Source organism: Delphinus delphis, chromosome 11 (assembly GCF_949987515.2).
Source record: "Delphinus delphis chromosome 11, mDelDel1.2, whole genome shotgun sequence".
Lineage (NCBI taxonomy): Eukaryota > Metazoa > Chordata > Mammalia > Artiodactyla > Delphinidae > Delphinus > Delphinus delphis.
This window is the reverse complement of record NC_082693.1, coordinates 78709399-78737250: the sequence shown is the minus strand read 5'-3', so window position 1 is coordinate 78737250 and position 27852 is coordinate 78709399. Positions and strand designations below refer to the sequence as shown.

Here is a 27852-nt window from a genome sequence, read left to right as displayed (position 1 = left end):
CGTAATAAGATTTCTTCTCCTTTCATCCCACTTTCATCAGAGAAAATAGCTGTAACGTGGATTTTGAAAGAGAAAAATATAAGTTGACTTATATGGTGAGAATTCTAAAAGATAGTAAGGTAGGTAGACATGGTTAAAGGATATTATTTTAGTCAAGCTCTTTGAGGATCAAGGAATAGGGACTGCCTTGACTTAACCTGGCTAGTGGCATACTGGAGTGTAAGAAGATACAAAGTAATAAGTAACATAGAAATCTTCCACCAATCTACAGAACCATACTACTGAACTTCACAGAAGCTAAAATGTGAGTCAAAGAAGCACTAAAGACCTTGCCAGCTAGAATTTTGGCTTCAGTCATTGAACAAATTTTTATTGAACATGTCACATACCAGACACTTTGGTAGATGTTGGGTGTATATTCATAAATAAGACACATTATCTTTGCCTGCATGGAGCTTCTAGTCTGGGGAGGAGATAGAGGGAAAAAAGAATTAGCCAGCAAATAAAATATATATTATATTAAAGAAAATCACAGTGCCTCTGAGAACGACATCTATAATTCAAGACCTGAAGCATGAAGCTGCCACATACCAGTTGTGTGGGAGGAGTGTTCCAGTCAAAGGAAGATCATTCTTGTTTGAAGAAGATAAGGCCAGGGTGGATGCAGCAAAATGAGCAAGGGTGATGATGGTGGCTCGTGAGTTTGTTAGAGAGGGCACAGACTGTGGTTGAAAGTCAATTAGTCCTCACCGTACAATGAAGACAGGTGGAGATTTATAGCCAAGGAGCAGGGTGGGGGTCAGTGGGTGGAAAGTTATTAAGAGGAGAGAAACATCAAGGGTAAGGAGGATTCTAGCTAAACCAACTTGATGGGATTCTTGCTGAAGGCAGGCCAGAATGATATCAAGAGTGGGGGAGGATGAGGGACTTGATTAGATATAGAGGGTAATCAGATTTCAAGGGTGGTGGATTTTTCTAAACAGACTCAGCAGGATTCTTGCTAAAACTGGACTAAGCAGGCCAAGGACAGAGCCCAAGGTCAGGGCCTAGTCACAAAAGGGCTCAGAGGAACCTGTCCAGAGTTTGGTCATTCATTGAGAGAATCTTTGTCATTGGTTAGGTAGAAATATGAGTTTACCAGATAAACATAGAAGAGCTGTCAGGCAGGCTTGAGGTTTATAATCTTGAATTTAAATGAAATAAAATGCTGGATGCATATTTGATTTTTTCCCAATGAACTTTAACTATTTAATTTGAGAAGGTACCAGTCTGGGGCTTTGCCAAGAAAAACAACAAATGGATTAGATAAAATGAATTGGAAACATTTGCTAGACCATGGTTATATTAATGGATTATGGAATCCTGTCTTGGGAAGGAGGGAGGAGCAGCCTTTCCTTTCTCTTCAGGAATGAGAATCAGTTATGTTAATGGACTGTAGGTCTTGACAAGGTTGAAGATTGAGTGAATGAGATGGAAGGATGGGAGACTGCAGTCTGAAAATGAGATATTTGAAACTGAGATATCAGAGGAAGCATGGTTCCAGTCAAGGTCATGAGAGTACATAACCGCTACTGAATGAAGAAACAGGCCACTGGCAACAGGAAGTTAAAGACCTGAGAGGTATATAGGGTCAAGGAACAGGGTTGCCTTTCTGGAACATGGTAAACAATTCCTGAATAAAGAACTCTTGGTAAAGAACAGTGTGTTCTAAGAAGAATGTTCTTAGCACTTTCCAACTAAATCGTAAGGGTGATAAAATGGCATTTGGAAGAAAGGAAAAAGGCCCAAAATTATAGAGAAGAAGCCATGTATGCCTAGTCAACAGTGGGTAAGAGGTACGTAAGTTCTCAAGTAACAGGAAATGTGTCACAAGTAATCAATGTACCTTCCAATGCATAGATATCAATGAGCAATATTTGGACAATAAATTGAAATGAGACACTCAACAAAGGAAGCAAGTATGATCTTGAAGTGTTTCTGATGTTTGACATGATAGGAATCACGATACAACTATGACAGTGAAAAGGGATACTTTGCTCAGAATCAATACATTTAAAGGAAGTGGTGGGAGTAGAACGCAGTGTGCCAGAAAAGAGGGTGTGCCCATAGACAGCTGCCTGGAGCTGCAGATCAAAAGAGCCTGGATAAAAATGAAAGAGAAAAGGAACAAGAAGACTAATGCCATTGGGGTGTCCTTTCTTCTTACTACAGAAGAAAGACATGACAATGCTGAGTAACTCCAATGATCTCCACTTTTTCAGAAAGTCCCCTTCTCTGCCAATGGAACAACCTGATACCTCCTAGTCAATCCCTGCAACAATTTTACCTCAGATGATGGAATAAGCAATGCATCGGGCAAAGTCCCTGAACTTCACTCTGACCAATGAGGAAACACTGAATTCTTTTAAAACAAAAATGTATTGAGATGTTATTATGTGTTTTGCTGGAAACCAGAAGTGGACCCTAAGGACCAAAGATAATATTTCTTGGGGTTAAAATGATGGTAGCCTAGGAAGAACATCCCTATTTCCTGTGGTTTGTAGTAGCCACAGAAAGGAAATATGTACTCTATTATGTAGATTTCAGAAAGTTTCAAGGAAATATAGATGGGATTCTGTGTGTACCAGGAGGAATACAAGAGGGAAGAGGTCTCAAGGGTGATGGGAAAGGCTTAGAACCCCAACTCTGGCAAAAAAAAAAAAAAAAAAAAAGAAAAGAAGAAGAAGAAGGAAAATGTGAAGAAAGCAGTATTGCTTGACAATATTCACTTTGAAAGTGCTTGACTGAATAAAGTCATATATAAAAGATAGAAAGAAAAGCATATATCCAAGGATGGAAAGCACAGGAGGGCAAAGATATATAAGATGCTGTCAGAAAGAAAAAGGCCAGACTGAGTTGAGGTGTGTGAAAAGTGTAAAAAAAATGAAACAAGCATTTTAACTTGTTTAACCAACTTTTCTAGAAAAACAGGAAAGGGATCAACTCACTACTTGGGGCAAATGGAGTCATTCATTCATTCAGTTATTCAACAAGCTTTTACAGAGTCCCCACTGTGTAGTAGGTATTGTACAAGCATGAAGTTGGAAAGCACACACCTTGCCCTCAAATAAAATCAACAACAACGAATTTAAAAGTAATAGTTACTAATAAATGAGTGCTTACCATGAGACAGGCACTTTTTAAAGCAGTTTCAGTGCATTAGCTATTGAATCCTATTAGCAACTCTATGGAGAGATACTAATATTATTTCCATTCTATAGATGAGGGTTTCTGATATAGAGAAAGGTTAACTAAATTGTTCAAAATCACACAATTTATACAGAAGGGCCAAGGTTTAAATCCAAGGTATCAGTCTGTAAAATTCATAAATCTCTTATCAGAACCCCCTGGAGCCAGACATGTTTTAGAATTCAGAATTTTGGGGGGGACTTCAGAAATATGAAATAATATATATACTTTCGTTTCAAAAAATCCCCAGTATAGTCTGAGGCAGTGGTTATGTTACCTTTATTAATAGTGTTGTAGTGAAACATATTTGTTTAATACTAAACGGGATAACAAATAAAGACTGTAAACTCCATCCCTCAGTTCAGGTTAAGATTTGTGGTCAAATGTGTTGTAGTATAAGTTGAGAGAGATAGGGAGAGAGAAAGGCAGAAAGAAAGAAAAGAGAGAAAGAAAGAAAAAGAAAGGAAGGAAGGAAGGAAGAAAGGAAGGAAGGAAGGAAGGGAAGAAGGAAGGAAGGAAGGAAGGGGAAGGAAGGAGAAAACTTGGTTTTCAGTTCTTTCTTAATTTAGGGATCATGGATAAAGAACCATGAACCTGTATTCTATATAAATTGCAGAGGGATAAAACAAGGGTGAAATTCAAAATATTTAACAACAGTATAGCTGGGGCACTGGCCAATGAGAATGAAAACTTGCATTGGGGTGAGATCCTAAAGACCTTTCCATGTCAACAATTAACTTCTTAGTTGTTATATTTTAAGGAAGTCCAAAGAATACCAGAGATGGGTCATGGGGCTGCCAAGGAGACCATGAATGGGAACACTGGGTGGGAAGGTAACCCTGAGGTAACAACTTTGAAAACAAACAAGAGGAAAGATTTCAATATATTACCAGCAGTACCTTGGAGAGAGACCATTACATTATATCATTTCAGCGTTGGCTGCTATAAATATATACACAGAGTGGTACAGCAAAGAGAAGGAACATGTAATACATGGGAGTGATTACAGGGGGCAGGAAGGGGGTCAGAGAATATCTTCCTTATTACATTTATACTTTAAGAATGATAGAAATGATAGCAAACACTGATTGAGAACTTATACGTACTGGGTACTATTCTAATACTTTATATACATTAACTCCTTTAATCTTCACAACAGGAGGATAAGGGGTGCTCTTTAAGGGGATGCTACTTTTATCCCCAGTTCACAGATGAGGAAACTGAGGCACAGAGCAGTTAAAAACTTTTTGTAGGCTAAATGGTCACTAGGTGTTGGGGCCTGGATTTGAACCTAGGTAGTGTGTCTCCTGAGTCCACGTGCAAAAACACACCATACATACCATTTTGTAAGTGCAGCTTTACACATCACTCCCTCACATGGGACCAAGGATCTGAGCCCAGGATCAGATTACATTCATTTTTATAACCCCTGCACAGCACACCAGGTCATAGTAGGTGCACAATAAATAGTTGTTATTGCTGCTCTTATATGAGATAATGCTGGAGAGATTCTAAACAGTTAGGAGAAGTGAAGAAGAGGATTCTAGACAGAGAACACAGTGTGAGCAAAGGTAGGGAAACCTTTGGCAGCAACTCCTTTTGCGATTCTGTCTTCATTACCAAGGGAAATAATCCTCAAGATGAAAGGGATAACACTAACATGGACTGCAAACTCGAAACATTCCATGGACCAGTCCTGCTGTATAAATGTGTGAAAATGCTAGGCTAAAATAGAAAGCTTAGTGAGGACTGGGTGGACTGGAGAGTGGATCTCCTACCCAAATTCAAATGCAGACTTTTGGAAGCACTAGTTTTGATGATGAACAGGTAGGACCATTTTTGGTCCTCTTAGTGTAAATAGATGAATGGGTAAAAGTCCAGATTATGGAACATGGGTAAATGGTGTACTCATACCCAAGAGAAAGGAGAAAAGTCACATTTCTGAGCCTATAAATCAATGAGTCTGACATCAACCTCTGGAGAAAATGCTAGTAGAGATAACTGAATGGATAAGTTATGAGCAATCAGCAAAGGAAACAGAAATAATTGGAAGGCCCCCTGGATTCTTTAAGAAATGAGTTTTCTTGAACAAAATATATTTCCTTCTTTGATAAGAGCTTCCAGACTAGCAGATCATTGTCTTAAAATCTCTTGCAGACAAGATGGAGAACGTGAGACAGATCTGTAGCTAACAAACCTTGGCCTCTGTCCTCGACCCTGGAGACAGTCTGTAAAGGGTATTATGTTGAAGTCAAGGGATCCAGCCAATGAGGGTACCATGAGGAGTGGGGGCTCATCCAGAGGTCACAGCCAGGTTGGTAAACTAACTTGAAACCACATCAGTATGTAGAGTAATAAGTAAGTAATAATTTTATTCCTTTACTGAGAGGCTACTTCAGGTCTAGGACTTTATTAAAAAGAACCTCTTTAAGTTCTCAACTTTCTTTTTAATAAAGAGGTTAGGTGATTTTGACCAATGCCATATAGTGGTAGGAGAAAACCCAAGAGTCTGAGTTTCTAGTTCCATGTTTTTTCCACAGCAACATGGCACCTGGAAGCTAATTCAGCTCTTTCTTCATGGTTCTGGGAACTAGAGGGAGATAGTGTTCATTATCCCACTAAATTCTATTGCCTTTCCCCAAGGCTGTAGGGTTCTAAGTAGAAAAAGCCAGGATCTGCAGGTCTGAAACGAGATTTCACCCTAAGTGGTATATTCTTCAAGTGTCATGTAGCAATGTCCTCCTTCTGAAGAATTTAGTCTGCTTCATGAGGCAGACTGCATTTGACTTGCTGGTTTGTACTAAAAATCTGTTATTTTCTGGTTGATAGTCAAATCTATTAAACTGACAGAACTTTAAACCTTGTATGCAAATATTCTCCATCAACACATTAACAAAAGTTTGGTGTGCTGGTGAGCAGCAATTTTCAATCACAAGAGCGTGCGCATTTTCCTGTCATTTATAGCAGGGACCACCATAGGGGTCATTTTATAAACCACTTAAATACTCAGTACAAAAAAAAATTCTCAGTACATGTTCCATGGCAGGTAACACTGACACGAAATATTTCCCAAAGAGATCTCAAATAGCCTGCCTCGTAGGATGACAAGCAAAACTTCACCCATGCTGACTGAAGCTGAGCAGCTCCGCTAATTTCAAAACAGGAAGGGAAATTAAGATTTAGCACACCTTTCATATGCCAGGGGCTGTCATATCATCTACTCCTCACAGCTATCTGTAAAGCATTTTATTATTAAATACATATTTATCTGCATATTAAGGTACCAAGAAAGTGTTTCAAGTAGTCTATTAAATAGGTGCTAATATTTCAAACTTTCAGATAAAGACACCGAGGTTCTAAGTGTAAGTCGTCTGCCCAAGGTGTTAGCTAATAAGTGGAGGGGGCCAAGAACTGAACATAGATATGGCAAAGCTCTGTGCGCTCTTTCTGCTCTATAGGTATCCTATGGATCAAAAGTGGTAACTTCTATATGATATAAAAAAATCATATTTAAGGAAAATAGACTTGAAAGTTGAAATGCTTTTATGTTATTTTCGTGGTGTCTATATAAAATCCATGTATTTTCAAGACATGATTTTTTTTTTTTTTTTTTTTTTTGCGGTACGCGGGCCTCTCACTGTTGTGGCCTCTCCCGTTGTGGAGCACAGGCTCCGGACGCGCAGGCTCATCGGCCATGGCTCACGGGCCCAGTCGCTCCGCGGCATGTGGGATCTTCCCGGACCGGGGCACAAACCCGTGTCCCCTGCATCGGCAGGTGGACTCTCAACCAGTGCGCCACCAGGGAAGCCCAAGACATGATTTTTTTAAATCATTCTATCTTGAAGTCAAGTCAATGAGAAAACTAGTCTTGATATACAAGCAAGGTTTGACACTGGGTCTAACCCTTGTCTTTTTCTGTGGCCAGGTATGGCTCGGAATGGACTTTGGGAAGGAAGTGTAGAAACCAGAGTTCTCACCACTGTTTCAGCACATATGCTCTCCGGGGAGCAGTTTCTTCATATGTAAAATGAGAAGCACTGAACAGATCATTCCTGTAGCCCCTTCTGTAATTCTTAATTTCTTCACTTTCTTCTCTCAAAATTCAAAGTAGTGCTGGACGGGAGAATATCCAGCAGGCACTACAAAGTGGAATAAATATGAGAAATTCAAAATCAAAACCTGAAGCAAACTTCTCATTAGCTTCCAGAAGAAAAGGCCTAGATTACAATACATTTTTTAAAAATGTATTTCCCCCGCTACCTCAGGCTTTCTGAGTTAGTATAGGATCAAGGGTAAGAATAAGAAATGTGTGAGAAAATTTGATCGGCTTGTAATTCTAATCCAATTATAAGCAGTAAATGCCAAATATATCTTCTAAAATCCCATCATTAGATTCCTTGCTCATTTTTATAAGCTTAAGAGTTTAGATAGCTTTGATGCAAATTCTAGACTCCTGGGTACCTTTCATATTCAACCAACATAAGAAGTAAATATGCAAAATTTTACAAGATCAAAAACTCTTCCTCAAGGACACAATTAAATTCATTTATTTTCATCGTTTTTCTTTTTCTTTTTTCCTTTGCTTTACTTCATAATGTCTAAAATGAAGATCTTCATTTGCAGTAAGATAACACAGATGCCTGACACAAAGTTAGCAATCAATAAATGCTAAGCATCATTATTAATTCTCCCAACAAATATTTATAAAGTGCCTACTATGTGATAGGCACTGGGATGAGCACTGGGAATAAAATACTGTGCAAAAACAGCCATATTGTGGACCTTATAGCTAGTGGAGGAGACATTAGAATTGCAAAGGAAAGGGATAGATTCTGTGAGAAGATGCAACAGGACAGCTAGTCAAGGAGGCTAGAGAAAGCCCCTTTGAAGAGGAAACTTTTGAGCTGAGATCTGAAGATGAGTGTTAGTTAAATAAGCAAAGGTAAGGGGCAAGTTTCTGCAGTCAGAGGAAAAAGCAAGTGCAAAGGCCCTGGAGTAGGAAAGTGCATGCCAAGCATGAGAGAAGTAAAGATTTTCTGCTCCAGAAAAACCAACTTAGAGGCGTGATGTAAGATGGAGCTGGAGATGTAGGTAAGAGCCAAACCACAGAAACGTTGGTTGACTGTGTTTAGGAGTTCTGATTTTTATTCTAAAAGGAATGGGAAACTAGTCAAGAGCTTTAAGAAATAAGGTGTGTAGGAGAGGGAAAGTGATAGATTGTCCTTTCTGAATTCATTATTATGATTTTGATATAATTTCTGAGAATTCCTTTAAGGTGTTTTCCTTTTATTTCCAATTCATATAACTTAGGGGGGGTGGTTTCTATTACAGCCTCTCCAATTAGAAATGACTCCCTAAATAAAATGAGTCATTATGGTGGGCTTGGATTTAATTTCATCCATTGATGGGGCTGATCTAACCATATGCTCATAGTTTGCAGCCATAAGCACTCTGACTAACAGACTCAGAAACCAGGTAGGTTATCAAGCATTAACAGATCTAAGGCACTATATTTCTAGTTCTGTTGTTACTTTTACTGAGAAAAGAAAAACACAATTTAAAATTAGGCGTTTAATCCTCTAGATCTTAGGGACCATTAGTTCCTACTTTCCTTTTAATATAAAGGCTAAAATATAAATTTTATAAGATAAATCTGGTTTTATTTATTTAATCATTATTAAAAATAATCACAAATAATGTATTGATCATTAAAATGTGTTGAAAGAAAAGGGATCAGAATAACTGGTAAACAAAAACATTGTTGTCAACCTGTTATGGTTATGTGAGATATGATTTTTTCTGACCAACATGAAAAGGCATGGCTAAAATACTTTAAACAAGTGTTTAGGTTAAACTACTGAAATAGAAATATTTCTGGCTCTAATATGATGGTATGAAGTTAGTATTTTCCCTTTATCCTGTTGGAAATTCTCCTCCCTCAAAGAAATTAGTTGAATGTGAATAAGAAATTTAAGTTCTATATCTGATGAAATCAGGATACAGCTGAAACCTTACATCAGAAAATGGATGAATGGCTGCCAACAGCAGTATAGATCATATGGAGGTATATGCAGAAAAATGAAGAGGTGAGGTCCCTCAGCTGCAGAGATCAGAAAGAGAGATTAAATTATTCTTTCCCAAACATAAGTTAAGAATCTAAATAGCTGCTCTACTACCATAAGAGTGATACGAACCAGCTAGAGACAGGAGTTTCCCCAGATCTGACTTTGTTCTGAAAAACAAAAGAACCCCAGCCAAAGAAGAATAATATAGAAAAGTCAAATTTTGCAGGAAGCAGAATGTGGCAGTGAGGAGAAAAGAGTTTGCATCATGAACCACCCCACAGTTGCTCTTTCTATTAATTGGGGAGACTTAAAGGCTAAACAAAGTCTCACATTCACCTGGGTCAAAAAGAAAATTCCTACTCAACTAAAGCATGATCTTAGGTCTTCCCTATTCACACACAGAAAACTCTTGCAAATGGTGGGTTCAGAAAAAAAACTTTTTACTTCAAGGTGAACAATCAAAAAGGACAGATAAGGATAACATATAGAGATACTACAACAAAAAACTGAGAAAAGTAATCACTAATAATAGTGATAGATGAAGAGCGCTCACCAAAAAATTTTTGAAAAAAGGTTTCAATGGAGTAGATGAAAACTTTGACAAATATTTAAACCAAATAAGTGATACTTCTACTATTAATATGACAATTGCTTCTAAGAAGCAAGAACACAACCTAGAATAGAGGACCCCAGGGAAGAGATGGTTAGGAAACTGGAGATGAAATATGAGCCCCCAGAGATCTGCAAAAAAAAAGTGAAAGAAAAATAAAAGCAAGAAATGAATATGAAATTAGGAGTATAAGAGAGTATAGACACTGCTGAAATACAGTAAGAGATACAAAGAACAGAAATAAGAAAAGTGAGTAAAATCAAATGGAAGGAAGAAAGAAAGAAAGGAAGGAAGAGGGCTTCCCTGGTGGTGCAGTGGTTGAGGGTCCGCCTGCCGATGCAGGGGACGTGGGTTCATGCCCCTGTCCGGGAGGATCCCACATGCCGCGGAGCGGCTGGGCCTGTGAGCCATGGCTGCTGGGCCTGCACGTCCGGGGCCTGTGCTCTGCGACGGGAGAGGCTGCAGCAGTGCGAGGCCCGCGTACCACCAAAAAAAAAAAAAAAAAAAAAGAAAGGAAGAGCATGAGGGAGGAAAGGAGAGAGGGAAGGGAAAAAAATAAGGAGGATGCAGAGAAAAAAGGAAGTCTAGTTATAGACAGGCAAAAAACAATCCAACATACACATAATTGGAGTCTCAGAAAAAGAAAACTGAAGTAATGAAATTGAACAAATGTTGAAATATATAAAGAAAAATTTCTAAAAATGACAAAAGAATTTCATCTTCCTCCCGCAAAGCCACATTATTCCCCCCACACACACAAAAAAAGGACTTCGTATGCTTAATACTAAGAAGCTATTAGAATACCAAAACAAAGAATACATAGTTTCTCTGGTGAGTAACTTATAATAATTAAAATTTAAAAATCAGATTGCCTTAAACTTCTCCAAAGCAACACACAACCTACAAAATCCTGAAGAACAGACAGTGTCACCCTATAATCTAAAGCTAGCCAAAATGCCAGTTAGGCATAAAGATAATCAACAGTTTAAAATATTAAAGCATTCAGAGACTATTTCACATGAGAACTTCATGAAGAATCTACTAGAAAATAAACTTAAGCAAATTCAGAAATAACTGGAAAAAATGATGGCAAAAGACCACTGATTAAAATTGAATCCATTTAACTGCAGAATTAAGATTAAAACAAGTATGAGGATTATGTTTATATAAGAGAATATAATGATATAAACATGAAAAATTAGAAATGTTATAACTAACAACAGTTTGGAGAGATAGGATAGAAGATCGGTGGTTTTCTCATATTTAATAGCTGGAAGTCAAAGGAAATCAATTAAAGCTGACACAACATGGAAAAAAAGTAAAAGTTTAATGTTAAAAAGGTAGTTACAAAAAGGTAAGTTTATCATCTAAAACTGGGTAGAAAGAGAGAAGGAGGGAAGAGGAGGAAGAAGCATTAGACATTTTCATTGTTACTCGTGGTAGGGAATTAACAGACAGTGCCAAAAGAAATGAGGAGAAAGGAAATTATCAAAAGTTCTATAATGATAAGCAAGTACAAAAAATCCATAAATCTTCAAATTTATCAGAAGAAACATACATACACATAAAGCAGTTTAAAAACAAGGTACATGATGAAAGTATTTGAAAGTAATAAAAACAGAAGCTAAACATAAAGTAACAAACCTAACTAAGACCAAATATATCTAATCATACCATTAAATGTTAATGGTCCAATCTCACCTATTAAAAGAAAAAGATGTGTAGATAGTATAGCAGAGAAAACTCCCTTGTGTGCTATGTAAAAGAGGGGTAAAGCAAAGAGATTCAGAAGGGTTGAGAACAAAAAGATGGGCAAATGCATAGCAAGTAACTATAAACCAAAAGAAACCAGGGTTGTGATCTTAATCTCAGACAAAGTTTGGTTCAGCACACAAAGTATTAATTAAGACAAATAAAGACACTTTATAATACCAAAGGGTACAATCCACAGAGAAAGTCTCAATATTGTAAGGTCCGTTGGCCCGGGTGAAAGGAGGCCCGGGTGGGTAAGAGAAAACACCGTATGAGGTAGGAGAGGCATCGGGACATAACGACCTCACCTGTTCTGGGAATCAACAAGAGACTCTAACTTCCTGCCCAGAAAACAACGGGGCTGACGGGAAAGGAAAATGGGCTTATGCCCCACAACAGACCAACCAACACCTGGCCCTGCTGTATCCTCACCAAATAAGGAATTACCCTGTATAGCAAACCACCCCCTCCCCTTGCAAGCCACCTTCTGCTTTTACCCCAATAAAAATCCCCCTCATCCAGTACTGGGCGCGACTTCTCTGGCCCCTTTCTCTCGGACCAGTGAACCTCGCCTGGGAGCGCTCCCTAAAAAAACTCACTTGAAGCTTTCCTCGGTTTTGCGGTGCCGTTTGTTAAGATCCGACCTTACAAATATCTAGTTACCAAATAATATATTAACATTCCTAAAACAAAAACTACGAGAGATACAACAAGGAACAGAGCCGCATTAGCAGTTACTTCACTTTAGTCCATAACATATCAAAAGTACAAACATTATACATGAAGATATAGGAGGCCTAAAAAAATTAACATGGTGGTTCTAATGGATACATATCAAGCCCTATTAACCTGAAAACAGAATATCTCTATAGTTAGATACTGAATGGTCAGTAGAAAAAGCCATAGTTTAGGCCACAAAGTAAGCATCAAATAACTCCAAGTATTAGCAGTACTGAAAATATCACTTGATCCCAATCAGAAAACAAAAATCACCCATTACCCCAAAATTTAAAAGCTCACTCTCAAACAACTGTTAGGTCAAAGAGAATATTCATAAAACAAAATTGCAGAATGTCTGAAAACTGATAATAAAAACTCTACATATAAGAACTGCAGTTAAAGCAGCAATCATCAGTGAAGTCATACTTAAAAACGCATGTTAATAAACAAGAAGAATGAATTATGTAGCCAACTCATGAAATTAGAAACAGATTATAAGACACACATAAGGAATCAGAAGATGAGTATATATTAAAGCAAAAGTTAGTTAATTAGAATATAGAATATATGGAGCCCTAACAAATAAATCTAAAAGATGGTCTTTAAAAATAATGCAACAACAACATGCCCACATATAGCAAAATGGATAAACTATTAACTAATATAGTCAAGAAAGGAGGGGATATAAACCCAGAAAAGAAATAATTATAAATACAGAGGAAATGTAAGTGATCATATCAGATGACTCTGATCAACAACTTTTCCAAATTAATTTCAAAATCTGGTTGAAATGGATAATTTTCTAGGGAAGTATAACATTCCCAAGCTGACTTCAGAAGTGAGAGAAAATCTAAACTGATCAATTACTATAGAAGAAATAAAGAAATTTGTGAAATAGCTTCAGCTCCCCATCCCCTCCAAAAAAAGCCCAAGGCTCAGTTGGTTCACAGGAGAAGTTCTGACAAACTTTTAAAGAACAACTAATTATCATGCTATTTTAAATTGTTTCAGACCATAGAAAAGAGAAGGAAGCTTCCAATTGTTTTCTGGAGTAATAAAAACATTTATTCAGAAACCCAAAAACATTGTTCAGAAAGAAAACTACCAACCAATCAGATTTATGAACATTAATAAACAAATGTCATATAAAACATTATTATGTGGAAACAGTAAGCATGTTAAAAGGAATATACTATGACCAAGCAGGGTTTATTTCAGGAATGCAAGATTGATTCTTTATTTGGAAATCTATTACTATAGTTCATTATATTAGTAAGACAGATCTAAGGAGATAAATCATAATTACTACCAAACATGCTAAAGTAAGTGCATGATAAAATTCAATATACATTCTTGAGAGACATTCTTGATAAAATAGAAATTATAGAAAAATATATGAACATAGCCTCCTTGCTTCCATCTTGCCCTTTCCCGCCCTAGTCTGTTCTTTATATGTTGACCACAGGGATGGCTTTTAAATGCTCGTGAAATCACATTCTTCCTCTGCTGATGACCCTCTAATGTTTCTTCATTGCATGCAGGGTAAAAACCAAGCCATCACAATTGCCACAGGCTGTCCACGACTGGCTGCACTGACTCTCAGGCACCATCTTCCATCACTCTCTCTTGCTCACTACTCAATCCATACTGGCCTCTCAGTTTTTTTCTTGGACATACCAAGTACACCTCTGCTTTAGGCCCTTTGTATCTGCCATTTCCTCTGCCTGGGAAAATTTTAGTCCACATAATGGCATTGTTCACGCCTCACTGTCTTCAATTCTTCTTTTTTGTTTCAAATGTCACTTTAGTGAGGATTTTCCTGATCTAAACATTTGAATTCTCACACCATATCCCCCTTGCTTGCTTTGTTTTTTTCCATAGCATTTATCATCTTCTACCATTCTATATAATTTGTTCCTGTTCTTATGTTTTAATTGTCTGCTCCCATTAGAATGTAACTTTCATAAGGTCAGATATTTTTGCCCATTTTGTTCTCTGTTTTGTTCATGGATATATAATAAATATAATAAACACCTATATAAAGTGTTTATTATATATAATAAACACCTACTGCTGAGCAAACAAATTAATGATATAGTATGCAAAAGTGTGAAAAAGCCCTTTTTGTATAGTTATGGATAAATTTCTAAGATATTTTAAAATGAAAAAAGTAAGAGGCAGTAGAATATGTAAAATATGCTTCTATTTTGTGTAGAAAAAGATGGAAGAGTTGGGGAGGAGAAAAGTGGGGAGAGCACTACCGGGGAGGGAAGAGATAAAATAGGTCTCTCTTTGTATAGGCGTGAACTATTTCTAGAAGTCTATACAAGAAACTGCTAAGATTCAATGCCTTTGGGTAGGACAGCTAGGTGGGTAAGGAACAGGGATGGGAGGGATACTGTTCATAATATAACCTTTTGTTTCTTCTAAATGTGACATATGAGACTATTTTGAAAACACCTTTTTCAAAAATAAATAAATAAATAATTTAAGTGACCAAACAGACATTATAGAGTTTAATGCCAATTAAACACACACACACATCCACACACAAGACATACAAAAATATATTTAAATGAATGAAATAACATCTTACCTTTTCCAAATTCTGCAGTAGGAGAAAACTACCCCAGAAGACATTTGTATATTACATAATTTAAGGTAGCTCTAGTGGACTTCAGAGTTTTGGGTTATTTTGCGGTTTTTTGTTGGTTTCATTTTTTATTTCTCTGCTCAGCATCCAGTCCCCTTCTTACAGTTTGCCCTTGATTTTGACTTTGAGGAACCACCTTTCCCAGTTCTTTCACCATGTGCTTCAGATTAAGCCAGTTAGTGCAGTCCTGCCTTCCTACAGGAGTTACTGGTTCAGATCTAAACTCTTCACCAACTGGGGCTAATCAATGACAACAAGACTCAACTCCAGAACTTTTGACGGATCTATTGAGGCACAGACTCTTATACTGGTCAGGTGTTGAATGGACATGAAATGGACAGGGGGTCACTATATGGACCTGAGAATATACTCAGTGAAAGCACAATGAGAAACAATTTTTTTTGAGAATATTTGAGACCCAGACCAAACCCTTCCTGAAAGTAGACAGCTCTACTCACGGACTTGTTCATACTGGTCCAACAAATTTCCTTTTTCCTTATATCAACTTAAGTAAGGTTATATGTCACTCATAACTAAGCAGTTTTGAGAGTAGCTGTTATTCTCCTGACCCATAAACTCTAGACTACTGAATTACTGAAAAGCTAGAAATTTTGTCCAATGTCACAGTTTTAGAATCGTTAAAACCAAGATTTAAATTCAGGATTGTCTGCCTCTAAAGACCTCATTCTTCCCACAACACCTTGATGTTGAGGCCTCAGATACCACTGAGAGAGAGAGAAAGACAAAGAGTGAGAGAGAGAGACAGACGGACATAAACAGAGAGAGAGAAGAGATAATGTTGTTGGACAACAACATAACATATGAAAAAAAAAAGCAATAACTAAAGGGGCAAAAACTCCCTGCACAAAGCTGATACAGCCATTAAATGGAATAGTCACACAATGTTAAAGACCTAAAGGTTATTTAATGCACCCACCAGCACTCTACCTGCTGAATGTATTTAAGCCACCTTTTAGGTTTTCTCTTATAGAATGTGACTAAAGACTTGAGTATGGGGGAAAGGGTGAAATTTCACTGACTTTCCTTCACACTTTTCCCTAAGTCCCTGAAGAATAGGAACACAAGAGATAAACTAATGAAGTATAGTTAATAATTTAAGTTATGATTTATTCTTTAGAGCTAGCATTTCTTTTGACATTTTCTAAAAAGTGAACAAAAAACGTGCCCCAGCATTCCAAACTGCAGGTGGCATCAAAGGAACTAAAACCAAGAAGAAAGTTCCATTCATCAGCCTCCCGCTGGCCAACAATTTCTTCCGATAGGAGCTTGTGGAAGATCACTGTAAGACATGGTCAACCACTTTTTCATACTGTTTTCCTTGTTGGTAATAAAATTGATTTTCTGAAACATTCTTAGGGTTTTGTACACTATGAAGTGCTAGACAAATGAAGGGGTAATACTAATAACTGCTCTCATTATTAGAAAACGGTGGTTTAGAGCAATGATTCTCAACCATGGGTGACTTTGCCCTCCAGGAGACATTTGGCAATGTCTGGAGACATTTGTGGTTGTCACAGTTGGGGGTGGGGGGCAGTGGTGGGTTACTGGTATCTAGTGGGTAGAGGCCAAAGATGCTACTAAATATCCTACAAATGCACAGGAAAGTCTCCCACAACAAAGAATTTCCCGCCCCAGACGTCAATGGTGTTGAGGTTGAGAAACTGATTTAGAGGAAGTGCAGTGTTTGTTTTGTGCAGCCACAGCGATATGACGTCATTGTGTGTGTGTGTGTGTGTGTGTGTGTGTGTGTGTGTGTGTGTGTGTGTGTGTGTGTGTGTGTGTGTGTTGGCAGAGGGGGGGATTTGTAGAGTCAAGATATTCTCTTCCATGCTCTTACAGGCACCCACTGGGCATCCAGCTTTCCGAGGCTGAACGTAGTGTGTCTGAGGTAAGCATTCTGCCAATCAAGTAATCATCTCCAATGGCAATTTCAGGCTGCCTTTATGGAAGAAACAGCTGATATTTATGTAGAAAAGATGGTTTCAGTAGTACATAGAAAATTAGCCTCAAATCTGAGGGATTAAAGTATCTCCAGGGGGGTCTTTTGGTCGTTGCAGTTTGGGGTAGCCTCTTATCATCACTTTGGAAGTATTGTCACATCTCCAGGATGTGCGTTTGTCCTATCTACAATTTCAGCACCTATTTATCTGACAAGGATGGAAATGACTCTCTCTTTAAGCCTATGTTGCTAGGTACTAATTTTCTAAGACTTTCTGTCTTCCCACACATTATGTCTCCCCACTCATCATCATTAATAGGTGAATAATCTTCCCAACCACCTGCGGCCACATTTCAACCTGAAGAGGCTCTTAGAAAATGCCTTTTAAATAAACTCATTAGCGAAATACGTACAATCAAATAACATGCTTAAAGGAAACAGAAATCCTAGGTAAAGAGTGGATCTGCTACCAAGAGTGGCTCTTCTTTCACAAACCTGAAAGGTCCTTCCAACAGAAGTGGAAGGTGATGACACGGAAACTTCTCACTGTTGCTGTCCTCCACTGAAACTCCACTGAGGGAGATGGTCATGGCAAAAATAGATTAATAAATAGTGATTCTTTCCTAGTCAAATCTGAATGTTTTGGCACAGTTCTATATTTTAGTGATAAATGTGGTTCAGACTTACTATTTTAAAACCAACTATTTAGAAAGTAGAGTAAAGGAAAGTCCCTGGTTGCCCAGTGGTTAGGACTCTGTGCTTTCACTGCTGAGGGCCCGGGTTCAATCCTTGGTTGGGGAACCAAGATTCTGCAAGCCATGCAGTGCGACCAAAAAAAAAAAAAAAAGTAGAGTAAAAAAATAAAAACCCCCTTCACCCAGCTCCTGTAGTTTCTTCCTGCTTTAGAGATTTAGAGGAAACCACTGTTAACAGCTTTTTGTGAATCCTTCCATATCAATTTTATATCCCTTCATTCAGCAAATATTTATTGAGTACCTACAATGTGTTTGGCTGCTGGCGTTACAAGGGTGAACAGAAGAGATGTGGTTCCTGCTGTTTGGTACCTTATATTTTAGTGAAGGGAAGAAACAGAGAAAAAAAACAACTTCAGATTAACATGTAAATAAAAGAATTATCAACTGTGATCCGCTCAAAGAAAGAAATAAACACAGAGCTGGAAAAGAGAATATTGAGGGGTCCCGACCTAGGCAAAGGGATAAGCAAATGTTCGCAGAAAAACTAAAACTTGAAGGATAAGAAAAGGCAAGCAAAGAATGGGGAGAAAAGTTCTATAACTTGCTTTTCCACTTAATATATAATAGAATTTTGTCCATGTTAATTTGTAAATATTTATTCCCTCTTTTAATCAACAATCACTGAGACCCTACGTGCTAGTCCTGTTCCCTAAAGATGAACTAATGAACAATATCTTTGTTTCCATTGATCTTACAATCTAATGGCAGAGTTTCTATACCTATGATTAATTTTAATTCTGTGGTGTCATACAGTGATATTTACTTAGTTATGCCCCTATGGATGGACATTTTGATTCTTTCTAGTTTTTCACTATTACAATCAATGTTCCTGGAAACATTTTGTTCATATATGACTGTGCACATTTTTTGTAGGATAATTTCTAAGATTATTTACTATGTGACAGTACAATTATTAATGTGTCATTTACAGAATCCTCACAATCACACTTTAAACTATGTGAAGTTCTTATCCCCACTTTATCAATGAGGAGACCATAGGCGGAGAAACTTATTCAAGACTACATGATGGTAAGTGGCAGAGCATGGACATTAAGCCAGAGAGTCTGACTCCAGGGTCTGCTATAGCCCCTCCCAGGAATTAGAGTCCTAGATTTTGTTTTTTGGTTATAAAAAAAACTCATAATATGTGTATATTTTCTAAAATTTGAGAAATACAAGTTTTAAAATTTTAAACCATTTTTTAACAGTAATTTATAATAAAAACATCATTCATTATCACATCCATTCAGGAAGTAAAAAGCAACTGAAAGCAATGTCATCATTAGTGACTCTACAAAAACACAGTCCTTTAAAATATTCCTGTCCTGCCCCATCTTGACCATTCCCTGGGGAGAGACTGGTAGACCAGCTGTACTTGGAACTCCACAAGCTCCCTGCAGTGAATGAGTAGCCAAGGTTCTGAGATTTCTGCTCTCACTACAACTGGCTTTCCAGCTGTTCCACTTTGTACTTCCAGCTGCAACCTTGTTTAACACTCCTCAGGAAGCAAAACAAGCCAACAAGATGGTCCAAAGAATGCTTCTAGGTTATAGGTCAGTGTCCTGAATCCTCAGATTCCAGGGCATCCCCTGGAAGTTCTGGTGCACTGTGGGGGAGCAGCACAGAACAGAGATTAAGGACACAGGCTCTAGAGTCAGATGGCCTAAGTCCAAAGATATATGACCATGGACAAACAATTTAATCTTTCTGGGTGTTGGTTTCTTCATATGTAAAATAGAGAAAACATATTAGAACTTGATCCATATGTTATTAGCAGTAATTGTGAGCAGTATATTTAATATCTTTAAAGCACTTAAGATAATGTTCTCAGAGTTAGCACTTAATAATGTTATTAGTTGTTGTATTACAAAGTCATCTCTAGGTCTCTCTAAGATTTCTTCCTTAGTTTCAAGCACTTAGTACTATCAGAAGATAAACATAATGTAAACATAGGGAAAAAAAAAAACTTGAACGGTCAGTCACCATTGGTTTTCTTTTCCTTTCTCTTTTTCTTTTTTTAGATCATGCCATGTGGCTTGCAGGATCTTAGTTCCCCGACCAGGGATCGAACCTGGGCTCCGGCAGTGAAAGTGCTGGGTCCTAACCACTGGATCACCAGGGAATTCCCACCATTGGTTTTCTAGAGCTAGCAGAATTGGAGTGATATTTTTCTTCTTACTTTTTCTTCCCTGTATTTTCTAAGTTGTCTTTACTGAATATGCGCTACTTCTGAAAAATTAGAATAAAAACATATTTTAAGCAATTTTCCACCAATTCAACTAGATGAGAGAAAATTGAATGATTAATCCCAGTTTTGAAAAATAGATGCTACAAATGTTATGCATGGTGGATTAGTTCTTAGTTGCTTAACCTCTCTTGACTGTTAGCTATTACCACCGTGATTGCAATCACCAACATCATCGTCCTCATCACCTAGTAGTGATACCTTAAATAAGCAGAGCAATTCTAATGTTAATCAAATCACTTGGACACTAAGTTCCCGTATCTGTCAGGTAGGGTTAGTAACATCTGCTCCACCAATCCCAGCACTTCACAAGAAGATAAAATAATACAAAAATTTAAAATGAATTAACGAGATTGACATTGAGACATACATTAGGAAATCATTTACATAATTGACTCTCATAGTTATACATACTATTGTTTTATTCTGACAAGGTAATTGAGAGCTTTTATTACCCCACTTGAGGAATAAGGAAGTGGAGGCATAGAGCATTTACAGGGGCTTCTCAACTCACACAGTGGATAGTAGTAGAGACTGAACTAAAAACTCAGTGTCCTGATGTCTGATCAGTTTTGTGACCTCTCTGTTCAATATTTATCTGCCTTAATCCAGAGAAGCCCTCTTCCGGCAACTGACAGCTTCTATACCTCTAATGATTGCAATCCTACTCCAAAGCAAGTCTTAGAACGTGGAGTAATTTTTTAGAACCATTCAATGACCTTTTCAGTCCAACAATGCTAAAAGACACACTGAAAAGGTTTAGAAAGCATGGTGAGAAAAAAGGCATTTCCTACCACTGTTTATTGTCTCCCCCAATACTTCTACTCACCTATCCTTGAAAAATTAAGGTTCTAAATGTTATGGGGAAAGGTTTCCAATAGTGTTAGGCTGAAATGTAAAATAGGATATAAAGCTGAAGATAGATACATAAATAGATAGATAGACACAGAGTGCAATCTAAATATTGCATCTTTTAAAACGATTAAAAAAAGATAGCCCAAATGTTCATAGTTAGTTGACATTTCACTAGTTATCATCTCTAAAAGTGAGGGTATGAGCAATTTTATTTTATTATTCTCGAAGGCATTTTTCAAATTTTCTACAATAAGCAGACATTACTCATGATTATGAAGAGTAAAAGATGCATGGATAGTAGTACAAGTTACAGATGTCTGCCCTGTAGACAGTGGCTACAGGGGCAGTGGCTGGGGTTAGGGAAGTAAGCATAGGTCTTCCTCCAACTCGAGGCCTAGTCCCCGATGGTTAACCCAGTTAGTTTAACCTATACTTAAACCTATGGTTTTACCCACATCCCTGGCTACTTATCAAATAAACCCAGCCCTGTGCAATTCAACCTGTGGCATGATTCTGGCCAGAGGTATTGGTCTAATTTAAACATGACCAGCACGTGGGGCTTCTGAGAAAGAAGGTGATCTGTTCATCTGAGAAAGCCAGAATTTTCTCTTTGGATCTGGCTGGTAGGATATGTAGATGTAAAGCCTAAAACTGCCAAGGCAGAATGGGAGAATCAGCCTCAGAATGAAGCTGACAAGTAAAGATGGGAAAGAAACAAAGACCTCTATGACATCCATGAACAGCTGAATCAAACCAACCCCGAAACCTGGCATACCTTTAGATGGTCCAGTTACAGAAGCCAACAGATCTCCTTCATCGTGAAAGCCGGTTTACCTTTTCTATTACTTATGCAATAGAGTCAGATGTGTGGGTATATGCCACACATATGAATTTATATAGAGAGACTCCTCTACATTAGTACCACAAATTTTTAAGTAAATGGGTTTATTAAGAATAACTTCCCGGGCTTCCCGGGTGGCGCAGTGGTTGAGAGTCCACCTGCCGATGCAGGGGACACGGGTTCATGATCCGGTCCGGGAAGATCCCACATGCCGCGGAGCGGCTAGGCCTGTGAGCCATGGCCGCTGGGCCTGCGCGTCCGGAGCCTGTGCTCCACAGCGGGAGAGGCCACACCAGAATAACTTCCCAATTGAGTTTTTTCTTCAATATTTTCAATAAATAGGTATTGAATTAGATAATCTCTAGATCTACCTCTTGTATCTAAAAACCTATGCTTATCAATTCAAACTACAATGACATGAAATTTTTGAAGTTTAGATGTTTCAAACTTAAGCTTCGGGTGTTTTATGAAGCCATTTGATTTATGACAAACTTCTCCAATTTAGAGAAAATTCTGCCAGTTGTAGTTTTATGCATATGTATAGTCTTCAAAAGTGGAGAGAATAAACTCTAGTAAGATGGATAGAAAATGTAGACAAAGCTCATTAGCCTTGTCAGACATTTGATAAATAATTAGAAACCAACTGCAGTAAGATGTATGCATAAAACCAACCTTTGATCTCTCTGAAAACAACTGTTCCTGCAACAATTTAAAATTGTAATCACATGTAATGTATCTTCAAGTATAGAACACATAAATGTTCTTTCAATTCTGCCTGAGTCTGGGTTATTTTCCAACTGATTGTTAGTTAAGAAGCAGATTCTATTCTATACCACATTTAAATAATGGGATAAATAGTTAGCATATAATTTGGGGACTAATCAGCAAAATGTTTATCATACACTAAAATGTAATCTTTCCCACATTAACTTGTTAGACTGTGGAAAGATTAACTACACCAAAGAAATATACTCATTAGCTTTTAATGATTGTAACAGACAGATACCATAGCTTTAAATTGCTTTTCAAAGTCTGGTTTCTATATTTATAATCAATGTTCTAACTAAACATTCATCATTATGAAGACAAATCCTGTAAGTCATACACATATTTCTGTCTCCCTATGACAGACATTGATTTAGAAAGGAGAGACCAGATCCAACCTCCAGGAAACAGCTGGTCTCCTTAGATAAGGAAATCATTGAACTGGCTTTTAATATTGTAAGAAAAAAGGAGAGAGAAAGGAAAAAAGGGAGACAGTAGAAGCAGACAACAAAACTCTGAACTATCTACCGGAGACAACACAACTTACAATTCACAAAACATAATTATATTTCTTGATAGTCAACTTTAAACTATCAGTTATATTTTCCCTGAAATCAAAATTGCCAGCTTTGCCATTGATAGTAAAATAAAATGTTCTGAGAACATCAGGTGGCATGAAAGAGTTAAAGGAGAAGAGTTGAAATCCTGGGGGTAATGAAGCTGCAATACCTGATAGGCCTCTCTTGATAGCACAAATAGCAGTGAAACGTTGAAGAAAGCTAAACGCCCAGGGAACCGCTTTATTTCCCTCTTACGCTAGTAGATCCCCGTTGCACAATGATTTAACCCATACAGATATATGATGTTATCAGAATACATGAGATTTTCCCAAGGTAACTGATGATGGAGCACGGTTTGCCCAAACTTCACAAGTTTTAGAAATGAAGGTACATTTTATTTTATAGTTGCCAGGAATGTTCCTCTTTAAGAAACAGACACAAATCAGATTCCCCTTCTAGTTTCCTCAGCAAAACTCTCTACTGGAATCTTCATAATATCAACATTAAAAGAAAAATTATCTCTTCTATATTTGGAACTAAATGCTGCCTTAAGACATGAAAATGTGTTAAGAAAAGACCATTTCAAGTTGCTCGGCTATGTTTAACCAATAGGTTTCCTCGGTCAACTTTTTTTTTTTTTTTTTTAGAATTGGAGCACTTGGAAGGGACTTAATTTTCATTCCCAAATTTATAAAATACTTAAAAGCTCTGAGAATGAAAGTTCCACTGAGTATATGAAAGAAGGTACTTAGAAACTTTAAGGGCTGCGTGCTCTGCACAAATTCACAGGTAATGAAGAGAGCAGTTGCTTACACTGCATGCCACGCTGTTCCTTCTCGGCATACATTTGGTTTCCTTACAACTGAAAGGGATTTTAGGTAATGTACTTCTAGGATTATATGAGCCAATTGCTAATTTTCAATTAACACAAGTCCTGCAGAGAGGAGTTCACCCGGGTGGATAATACAAACCTGCAGACAATCCCCAAATCCTTGTTTGGGGGGATTAAAATGCATTATATGATTTAAAAATATATTTAACTGACTAATTCTATTTACCCTGCCCTAATACTAAAATGGGTTTGCTTGTCCAGGCCACACATCAATGGTAACCTCTGAACGTTTCAATGATGAGGGAAACCTCCTTGGTTAAAAAAAAATTATGAATAAACACAAAATGGCTAATACTGACTTTTAAGAAGAATTATAAATGCACAATGTATCATTATGTTTACTGAAAAACACATGTCACTTTAGAATGTATTATTAGTGGTAGAGTAGTAATGAAATCATCCATAATGCTAACATGCAAATACAATTACCTTTTCACTCAAAATTGCATACCATCTTCCATGTGCATTCTTAATTCTTATTCTTACATCTTTAAAAAAGAGAAACAGAGCATGAAAGAGAGCTAAGGTTGATAATAAGGAGAAGAAAGAATAGGAAAGGAGCCACAGGTGATGAAAGAGGGAGGTGAAGAGGAAAGGAATGGGGAGAAAGAAAAATCAAAAGACTGGATGGAAAGAGAGAACAAGAGATGAAGAACTCATTACAGACAAAATTAGGGGAAAAGTTAAGGAAACTAAGGTCAAGTGAGATCCTCAAAATAGAGGCTACAAAAAGCCTCTCTTAGACATTAAAAAAAAAAAGTCTTAAAAAAAAAAACATCTGGATGCAGACAGACCAAGACTGGTACAGGGGCTACTTCCTACTGCAGCATCCCAGCACATGGCTTCAAGCTCAAAGCCATGCTATCATGGGATTGTGCCAACTTTCTTACCCACGTTGCCAGCCTAAAGGAGGACAAGCAGAAGGACAGAGAGATGCCTCGCAGTTGGATTAACTCCCTGTAAATAGACTTCCTGGGATTCCCCTGCATCGCGTCCTTTTGAATCTCATTGGTCAGCACATGGTCATAAGGCCACATGTAGCTATAAAAGCAGACAGGGGAATGCAGTCTAAAATCAGGCAGAAATGTGAGCAGCTGGCTTTGGGGTAGTGTTACCATACAGGAAGGGGAGAATGGAACAGCAGCTCTGACCCACTGCAAATTCTTGAGCTACTGGAGTATCATCTGCACTAGAAAACAGCAATCTGGACCCAGATTGTCCCTGATGAAATTCTGGCTCAGTCCCTTATGAGCGGTGTGGCCTTGTGCAAGAGTCTTTGTTCAATTCTTGTGAGGACTAAGTGAATGAATACATTGTAAAGCACTTGGAACTGTGCCTGGCACACAGTAAATACTCAAGATATGCTAATTAGTAATAGTTTATTTTCAAATATTTGTTTCTTCTGAAAAGAATGGTTTGTAGCTTCCTGGAATTCTGTGCATCTTTAACATGTGTGGAGCATAAACGTCATCTTTAGAAAGTTTCTTGAGGATCTTAGCTATGGTGGTCTCTTTGGTAAGGATCCTCTAAAAGTCCCTTGACATTCAAAATGTGGCAGGTTTTAAATTCCTTCTGGTGGTAACATTTTGTGATGGCTTTATCTTTGTTATTTGAGAGATTAGGTAGGGCTGCATCCCTCCTTAAGGCCTGAAGGTTGTGTAACATTTGAAAACTGTGTGTATTTCATGATGCTGATACTTTTTCTAATGTCAAATATATTTTTCGTAATCAAGTTTGGGTCTTAGGGGATAATGCTCGTGAAGGCCAGCAAAAACAAAAGAGAGTCAAGGAAAAATCCTTCAGAAGTAAAAACATTAACCACTGTTAACAACTCCCAAACTATTCTTAGGAACTTGTGAGCAGGGGTTAGCACCTGCTCGGTCCCCGGTTGGTCACTGCGCTCCTTATCTAAGGATGCAGAGAAAATGCTAGGGGGTTGCTTAGCACATTTACATAGGTTGCCTCCTTTTATCTACCCTCCGCTTGGTGAGGTCCTATATTATCCTCCTTTCAACCATAAGAAAGTCGAAAGTTCAGGAAGACAAGACAATCAGGCTGAACACTCGAAGTGGTCAGTGGCTAATTTCACGCAGCCTCTTCAAACACATGCCGCCCCGCTTAGAAGTTAGTATACTGATGTAATTAAACTCCTAAAACTGGTTTTGAAAGGGACTGAGCAGCCCCAGAGAGGCACATGGCCAAAACCTCATCTCTGACTATAGGATGTGAGTTCTGTCTTTTCTGAGGGCCTGGAGAGAACATGTCATTTCAGTCAGATTATGCAGTAGGAAGAGATTAATCTTTCTGTTTGCAGAACTGGTTTTTCAGTCACTTCAGTGGGCACTGATGTCATGTGTTGATATGCATGGAGGGTTTGTTTTGGGGAGGACAGGGGTTTGTTTTGTTTGGCTCAAGGAAAAAGATTTTATTGTTGGCTTTATGCTTGTGTGTGTGTGTGTGTGTGTGTGTGTTTGGACACCCAGGAGAGGGAGAAATGAAGCAGACTGGGGACAGGTTGACAGGACATCTGATGCACACTAGCTGAAGGGTGTACTCAAGTGTTTTTCATGGAAGGTGTAATCAGGTTTAGAAGCTGAAGAGCAGGGTTGCTGAAGGACTACAAAACTAAGGGCAGAAGCAATGCTGCTTTTAGGATGTAAAATACTGAGCATACTTTTCTAATCAAATCTCCGGGACAGAGAAAGGATTCTGTTGGTTAGCAAGTGTGGGTGCATAATGGTTTCACATATTCAGCAGGCTCCTATGGAAGACCCATTATCTGCTACGCCAAGTTGGGAAACACTGCCACCTGGGCTTGGCATTAGGCTTCAAAAACTGCTAGACTTGGGACTCTCAGACATCTGGATCTAGGATGAGGCACAGTTCTTGCACTTCAGAGGCTTATCATTTAGAAGACATCAACAGTCCCCCTTGAATTTTTTCTATATAAAAAGGGCATATCCATAAGTGATATGTAGAGGGACTGGAGTTAACAATGATCAGTATAACCCATTACATTTGCCCTCAACAAGTGGGCATATGGGGCAGGGAAGACAGAGGCAGTAAATAGGGATAAACTAAATGTCAGCAGAGCTCCCCTGCCTTTTGAAATAGCAAAAAAGTTACAACAACATAAATACATAAATACAAAAATACATAAATGCACAGATACATAACTAACTAAATAAATCCTTTCAGTTCCTGTTCTAAGTCCTCTGTGTGCCTTAACTCACTTAATCCTCACAACATCCCTTTGAATGATGAACCAAGAGGCACCTACCATTATAAACCCCACCATCCAAATAAAGACACTCTAACATAGAGTTAACACAAGTTAAGTAACTTGTTCAAGGCCAAACAACTAGTAAGGGAGGAGCTGGGATTTGAACCAGCTGCAAACAGAATTGGGTTAAATCACATTCCACGTGTGATGGGAGAGCCCCGTTCCTGCTGAGCTCTCCAGGAATTTCTGAGACGGGGTGGCAGCTTGTATTTTTCCTCATCACCTTTGGCTCCAATTTCATGCTTTTGCTGAACTGTTGCAGTTCATAGATTGTCTTATCATCCTCTGCATACTTTCTTTGTTGTGTAGCTCAACACGATAGATTTGAAACGCAACTCCTATATATATACATATATATTCACAAAATATATATATATTCACATAAGATCTTCATATGAGTCACAGAATTAACTGGACAATTTTGAAGGACTTGTAAAACAAAAATTAGATTTATGAGCAAAATCAGCTTTTTAATCCCATTATGCTTGAAATTAGGAATCATCACTACAAAACGGCATTCCAAAATGTGAATCTGAATACCTCAGATGAGGCCAGCACTTTCCAACTCACCGCAGGCCCCCGTCCCTGCTGTTGCACGCAGGTCAGCTTCATTGGTTTGCATTGCCATTCTAGACCATGAAGCACTTCCATTTGCTATCCTCATAACT

At 38.0% G+C, this 27852-nt stretch overlaps 1 long non-coding RNA gene across 1 annotated transcript; it reads right to left on the bottom strand.

The window, feature by feature from the left end:
* On the bottom strand, positions 1-27852 carry LOC132433281 (uncharacterized). The gene is made up of 3 exons (XR_009521107.1): positions 27755-27852; positions 7206-7367; positions 1-49 (listed from the first exon to the last, which is right to left on the bottom strand). It is a non-coding gene; the product is annotated as an uncharacterized lncRNA (long non-coding RNA).